The sequence below is a fragment of the Berghia stephanieae genome, unplaced genomic scaffold, assembly GCF_034508935.2.
Source record: "Berghia stephanieae isolate SIO BIC M18660-M18661 unplaced genomic scaffold, UCSD_Bste_1.3 scaffold2326, whole genome shotgun sequence".
Classification (NCBI taxonomy): Eukaryota; Metazoa; Mollusca; class Gastropoda; order Nudibranchia; family Aeolidiidae; genus Berghia; species Berghia stephanieae.
The window spans coordinates 1-5,889 of NW_027623431.1; the positions used below are offsets into that span (position 1 = coordinate 1).

General features: G+C 53.7%; 1 pseudogene; it reads left to right on the forward strand.

The window, feature by feature from the left end:
• LOC144961369 (large subunit ribosomal RNA) lies at positions 1-2,929 on the forward strand (annotated as a pseudogene; the record flags this gene model as incomplete).
• Between the last annotated feature and the right edge of the window lie 2,960 nt (positions 2,930-5,889).

Below are 5,889 nucleotides of genomic sequence, written 5' to 3' on the forward strand. Positions count from 1 at the left end.
GCCCCACGGCGAAGTGAAAGCGAGAGGCCCTCGGGGGGCCGAGGGCGGGATCTCTCGGGCGACTCACCGAGTCCCCGGAGCGCCCCGCCGGCCCCGGGGCGGTCGCGCTTTGAGGGCCCCTGTCGGAGCGGGGGTGCAGGCGTGGGGGCCCCGATAGGATGGGATCTACGCCTGAGCAGAGCGAAGCCGGGGGAACTCTGGGGGGGAGGCTCGAAGCGCTTGACGGCAAACCGACCGCCCGATTGGGGCCGTAGGGGCAAAAGACCAATCAAACCATCTAGTAGGGGGTTCCTCCGGTTTCCCTCAGGATAAACCCCGGTGCCACGGAAGATTTTTTTCACTCGGTAAAGCAAATGGTTGGGGCAGGGGGGGCAAAAAGCCCTTCCCCTACTTCCCAAACTTTTCAAGGGTTGGGAGGCGCCAGACCCGCCCGCACGGGGCTGGCCTAAAAAATCACGGGTGCCGAGGGGCCATTTTTGGTAAGCAAACTGGCGTGGGGATGAACCAAACCCGGTTGGGGGGCCCAACGCAGGACGCTACGGGAAACTAAAAGGTGTGGGTGGGGTACTGACAGCAGGGGGGGTGGCCACGGAAGTCGGAACCCAAGGAGTGTGAACAACTAAACCTCCCGAACCGCCCCCCTGAAAAAGGAGGCGCTGGCGTCGGCCCAAAAACCGGGCCGCCCCGCCGGGGGGGGGGTGCGACTCCCCCCCCCGGGCGGCCGGGGGGGGAGTAGGGTGCCCCGGGTGGCGTGAAAGTCCGGGAGCGATCCCGTTCGGGGCCGCCGCGGGTGAAGATCTTGGGGGGTTTTGTAGCAAAAATTAAACGGAGAGTATTTTTTCAAGGCCAAGTGGGGGAATGGTTTTTCCGCGGGAACGTATTTACGGGGGGTGAGTCGGTCCTGGGGGGGTTTTGCCCCTTGCTGAAGCGGGGGACAAAACCCACGCGCGGGCGGGCGGCCGAACGGGCGCCGCCCCTGGCCTTAGCCCCTGCAAAACCCCCGAAGGGATTTCCAGTTAAGGTTCGCTGGGAAAACCGGGGGGCCGGAGAAAGGGCCCCCCCGTCGCGCACGTTCCGGGGGGGGGCCCCGCGGCGACGCCGACAAAACGGGGAACGCGCCGTGGGCACCGGGGGAGCCGCGTCTCTTTTTAAGGTCTGGTTCGCCCGGAATCGGGTCGACCGGAAAAAAGAAAGGCCCCAAAAAGGTGCCGAAAACCAGGGCTGGTGGGAGGCTCACGGCGTCCGTAAAAACCCCCGTCGGGCCCCGTCAATTTTCCGTCCCCGGCCTTTACTCATGTCCGCAGCAGGTTCCTAGGTTAGCAGCCCTGGTCCACGGATAATGTAGGAAAGGGAAGTCGGAAAAAATGGATCCGAAACTTCGGGGAAGGTTTGGCTCGGGGCCGGGACGGGGGGGCTAGGGGAAAAGGGGCAAAAAACCGCAGCCCCCCCTGGGGGGAACACTCCGGGGGGGAGAGCGTGCGGGGAAAAACCCCTGGGGGCCCCCGGGCCGAGCGGCCTCGCTCGGCTGACCCCCCTTTTCGCGGGGCGCGTTGGGCTCCCGGGGGGACAACCGACGGGGCCCTCCGACTCACGCTGTCTCAAAAAGTCCGGCAGGGGGAATCCGCCCTGTCTAATTAAAACGAGCGTCCGCCCACCCTGAAAAGGCGTTTTACGGGACGGATTTCTGCCCGTGCTCAGAATGTCAAAGTAAAAGAGATTCGCATAAAGCGGGGGTAAACGGCGGGGAAACTATGCTCTCTTAAGGTAGCCAAATGCCTCGTGTCTAATTACGAGCCACGAACGGATTAACGAATTCCCACTGCCCTATCTACGCCCCGGCGAAACCCACAGCCAAAGGGAAGGGGCTTGGTGAAATCAGGGGGGAAAGAAGCCCCTGTCAGCTTGACTCTTTTCCACTCTGGGAGGAGCGGGGGGGGTGTTCATAGGCGGTAGCGTCTCGGGCGCGACAGTAAAAATTTACCGTACCCCCCGGGGGACCTCCACTTACCCGAGGGAGTGGGGACTCGGCGCCTTCTTGCGGAGGAGGCGTACGATTTTCGACGTAAACCCGCCCCCCGTCGGGCTCGGGGAGTCCCCCGCTCCCCCGCGGGGGTCACGACGGCGACAGGACCCTGCGGGGAAAAGCCTCGGAGGGGGAGTTTTGATGGGGCGGTAAACCTTCTAAAGCGCAGCAAAGGTGTCCCAAGGGCGGGCTCAGCGGGCGGAAACCTCGCGTGAGAAAAAAGGGCAAAACCTGCTGCCCAGGTTTTCAGTACAATATGGCCGTGAAAGCGGGGCCCTATCGATCCTTTCGACTTGGGGAGTTTCGGCGAGAGGTGTCAAAAAAATTACCACAGGAAAAACTGGCTTTGGCGGCCAAGGTTCATAGCGACGTCGCTGTTTGATCCTTCGATGTGGGCTCTTCCTATCATGCGAAGCGGGAATTCCCCCAAGTGCGGATTGTTCAACCCGCCAAACGGGAACGTGAGCGGGTTTGCCCGTCGTGAGACAGGTTATTTTTATCCTATGATGAAGCGCCCTTCCCCGGGAAAATCTTGCTCATAGAGAGGAACGGTGAGTTCGGCCCCTGGTTTCGCGCGCCCGGTCGTAGGCATGGCCCCAGGCTACGTCCGTGGGAGTACACGAACGCCTTTTGTGGGGAAAACCCCGCCGGTGAGAAAAGGGTGAGCTTAGTGGGGGCCCCGACGTGCAGGCAACATTAAGCCGGGAAACCCTGGGGTTGCGGCTGTGCCGTGCCCCGGCCCCCGCTCGTCAGCGCGCTGACTGTGGTGCGCGTGGCTGGGTCGGTACATCCACGCCCGTTAGGGGAAAGAAATCGCGTGCGGACCACAGTATTCCGTCGGGGTTTGTAAGCGTTGAGCTGTCTGGACGGCGACCCGTTGAGTAAGCCCCGGACGCTGAGTTTTTCCCCCGCAGGGTTTGTCTCGGCCACCTTTTCCACCGGCACGGCACGGCCCCCCGATCGGCCACCTTCGATTGCCCTGCTTTTATTTGTCCCCCGGGGCTTTTGCAACAAACGGAAAACCCCCCCAAACCCAAACCCCAAAACCCAAATTTTTTTTTTTGTCCTTTCCAGGCTTCTAGAAAGCGGGAAAAACCCCCAAGCATTTTAAATTTAGTTTTTTTTGGGGTTCTGCAAGGGAATTCGCCAACTGATTTTTATTTTGTCCTTATTCCCAGGCTTCTGCGAAGCGGAATTCGCCAAACTGCATTTTTTTTTGTCCCTTTTAAAAGATTCTGAGAGCGGGATTCGCCATTGTCCCTTAATAGGCTTCTGAGAACCCGGGGAAAATTCGCCCCAACTGGGATTTTATTTGTCCCTTAATAGGGTTTTGCGAAGCGGGGAAATTCGCCACGCATTTTATTTTGTCCTTTACCAGGCTTTGCAAGCGGAATTTGCCAACTGCATTTTATTCAGTCCCCTTAATAGCTTCTGAGACGGAATTCGCCAACGCATTTTATTTTGTCCTTTAACACTTCTGCGAAGCGGAATTTGCCAACTGCATTTTTTTTTTGTCCCTTAATAGGCTTCTGCAAGCGGGATTCGCCAACTGATTTTTTTTTTTTTTTTTTTTCCTTTTTTTTTTTTCATAATTTTTTTTTTTTTTTTTTTTTCGCGTCCCTTAATAGGTTTTTCGAAGCGGAATTCGCCCCAAAATATTTTTAAAAAAATCTGGTCGCTGCGTAGTTTTCGTTTTTTCGCATTAATTTATTTTTTTTTTTTTTAAATTTGGGGCCCTCATTGAATTGACCCCTGCAAGCGCAATTCGCCCAAATGCATTTTTTTTGCATTGTGCGCTGCGACTGTTGCATTGCGCGCATTTTCTCTCTCTCTCTCTCTCTCTCTCTTCTCTCTCTCCTCTTCTCTCTCTCTCTCTCTCTCTCTCTCTCTCTCTTCTTTTTTTTTTTTTTTTTTTTTCTTCTTCTCCCTTTTCACTTCCCACTTCCCTTTTTTTTTTTTTTTTTTTTTTTTTTTTTTTTTTTTTTTTTTTTCTTCCCCTTTTGGCTTTGCGAAGCGGGAAATTTGCCAAAGATTTTTAAAAATTTTAATTAATTTTTTTTATAAAAAGGGAAAAATTTTGTTTTTGTTTCTTTTTCTTTTTGCTTCCTTTAATGGCTTTCTTGCGGGAAAGCGGAATTCCCGCCGCCAAGGATCTTAAAAATTCTTTTTACTCCCCCCAATCAATTCAAACTTTGTGCCCCCCGCTTTTTCAGAATTTTGGTTTTAGAGGGGAAAAACTTGGGTAAGTAGTGGGGTTTTTCCCCTTTTCCCCCCCGTTCTGTTTCTGGGGTGTTTTTTCCCCCGTCTGCCCGTTAGAGTGTTGGTTTGGGTGTAGACGCGTTGTAAAACGCTTTGAGCACGATTGCCTGGCCGGGGCATAGTTTGGGACTCATAGAAAGGTTTTTTACCCGCTTTTCCCGTAAATAGATGAAACGAATCCTGGGCGTGAGTAGGTTTTCTCCGTCCTGCGTGTCCCCCTCTGCACGTAAGTGTTGCTTTGGCTGTAGACGGTTGTAAAGCGCTTTTAGCACGATTGCCTGGTCGGGCATAGTTGAGTACTCGATAGAAGGTTCTTTAATCGCACCTCCCGTAAACAATGTAAAACGAATACCCGGCCGTGAGTAGTTTTTTCCGTCCGTGTGTCCCGCTCTGCAGCTAAGTGTTGCTGTTGGCTGTAGACGCGTTGAAAACCTTTTAGCCGATTCCTGGCTCGGCGCAAAATTGAGTACTCGATAGAAAGGTTCTTTACTCGCTTCTCTCCCCGTAATAGATGTAAAAGAATACCCGGCCGTGAGTAGGTTTTTTTTTCCTCCCGTGTGCCCGCTCTGCACGTTAGAGTGTTGCTGTTGGCTGTGACGCGTTGTAAAGCGCTTTAGCCGATTGCCGGTCGGCGTTTGTTGAGTACTCGATAGAAAGGTTCTTTACTGATTCTCTCCCGTAATCAGAAGTAAAACGAATACCTGGCCCGTGAGTAGTGTTTTTTCCGTCCTGTCGTGTCCCGCTCTGCACGTTAGGGGTCCCTGTTTGGGGGGGGGGGGGGAAAAAAACGCGTTATTTTTTTTTAAAGGGGGCTTTTGAGAACCCATTGCCTGGCCGGCGCTAGTTGAGTACTCGATGAAAGGTTCTTTACTCGCATTCTCCCCCGTAATCAGAGTAAAAAGAAAACTGGCCCTGGTGTGTTTTTTTTCCTCCGTTTTCGTGTCCCCCTCTGCACGCTAAATGTTGCTGTTGGTGTAGCGCGTTTGTTAAAGCGTTTGAGCCGATTTCCTGGTCGGGGCATATTGATACTCGAAAAAAGCCTCTTTAAAAAAAAATCAATCCCCCTTCCCTAAATTTTAATTTTTAAAAAAAATTTTAAAAAATTTTAAAAAATAATAAAAAAAAAAAATAATAATTTTAATAATAAAAAAATTTTATAAAGGTCTTGGGTTTGACCCGTTCGCGCAACTTTACAGAGTTGGGCCAGGGTCGGCCAAACCGTCCGGGGTTAAATCCCGGGGTTTGGGGGGGGTTTTTCTACGTTTTTCCCCCCTCGCGATCGGGCTTTACCGCCCGGGCGTCCCTGGGGGGTAAAAGCTCTCGCTCCCGAAAGGGACCAGGCCGGGAGCCCGCGGGGGTTGCCCTCAGGGGGGAAAAAAACTTTGGTCGGCGCATTTCCTCTACGGACGAATTTGAAAAAAAAACCCACCCCTTGATCGCACCTGGGACCTTTTCCCCATTGCCGACCGGTTTTTTAATTTGGGGGCCCTTCCCGTTTGGGCCCTGTACTCGCTTGGGCGGGTGTTTAAAAGCGTTCCCCTTTCTTCCTAGAGTCGGGCATCCACTCGGGGTGACGAGTTGGGCCCACGGGCCCGGCAACCGGGGCC